Genomic DNA, 1,476 nt, shown 5'->3' with positions numbered 1-1,476 from the left:
GTGTTCAATATCACTAGTCGAGGAGTATGAGGTTGGCAGGGCATGTAGCACGAATGGGGAGGCGAGGAACGCATATAGGTTATTAGTGGGAACACCAGAAGGAAAGAGACGCTGCAGTACAAGAGATCTAGTAGCGAAAAAAGCATTTTGAGGGTGGCGAGGGGGGGAGCACTCAAAATAGTTGCTAAGGTAGCATACCTTCTTACCGATTGTGCTCTCGGCCCTGGAGGTCATTTTTAATTTAGTCATGTAAGCTGAACATAGATGGCATCAGCGTTTCACCGAAGTGTCATGGCGGCCATGTTGCCAATCAATAAGATCAATAACATGGGACAAGCAGAAAGTAGTACTGTTCTCTTGGAAATGATGTCATATAGTCTGGTAGAATGTTATCTACAAACTGGTATAAACAAAACTCTTGTTCATAATTTCTTCCAATCACTGTAGGAGTCATGTGCAATATCAAGGAAGAATTTCATAATTGTTTTGGAATTCAACTGAACTAACATAGGTTAAGAATTTGAATGTAATTGATAATTGATTTTTGTTAAAACTAACACATTTGATCTATCCAATAAAACTGCTCTCTCATATTTTTAAAACTCAGATATGGAGGAGTATCAAGGCTTATTTGATGACATTCCATCTGAGAAACCATCTACATCACAGAAATCTGGACAAAGTGATGAAACATCCTCTTCATCTGACACTTCAACCCTATCCACAATCCTTGTTGAGATTCGAGATCTCAAGAAAATTCTTCTGTGACTTGTTTCACAAAATGAAACATTAAGTGAAAGATTGAGAGTAGTTGAAATAACAACCCAGAAAATTCTACAAACATCAATCACACCATCACTTCCTCATCACTCACAAGTCTTATTAAATCCAAGACAAGGACCATCTAATAAGTCTACTGTGAAACCACTCATTCAGTAAAATGGCACAATCAGAATCTCCACCTCTTCTCAAATTCAGCAGACTATTTGATCCTAAATTTGAATATTGCCCTCAACCTTCAACCAGCTTTCCATTTCTGTCAAAGATGCAGATCTGGAGCTAAGAATTTTACTGAATTAACAAAAGTGAAAAAAATGTTAGATTAATTAAACATTGAAGATTTACAGAGGTCACAAGTGGGGGTAAAATGTATTGGACACTTAATGTATATTTTCTTGATGCAACCAAAACCCTTAGAATGTGACTTAACAGATTTTGTGAAGAGGGGGGCAGCTGGTTGTATTGAATTTTTGTGTTGTGCAGATCTCTGAGCACCTCAATTTTAGCACAAAATAATGATTTATTTTCTTCAGTATTAAAAATTAAGTGTTTATCTTATCAAATAAGTGGCTGATAGGGACCCTCATATATTACTTTCTATAGTGAAGGTTTTCTTTCTTTGTTCTACATACCCTTGTACCACGCGTAGTTCGTAGGCCATTTTCAGCCATATTGTCAGCATTTTGCAGCACTTTT

Source organism: Cryptotermes secundus, unplaced genomic scaffold, assembly GCF_002891405.2.
Source record: "Cryptotermes secundus unplaced genomic scaffold, Csec_1.0 scaffold112, whole genome shotgun sequence".
NCBI classification, from domain to species: domain Eukaryota; kingdom Metazoa; phylum Arthropoda; class Insecta; order Blattodea; family Kalotermitidae; genus Cryptotermes; species Cryptotermes secundus.
Note: the sequence above shows the minus strand (reverse complement) of the source record.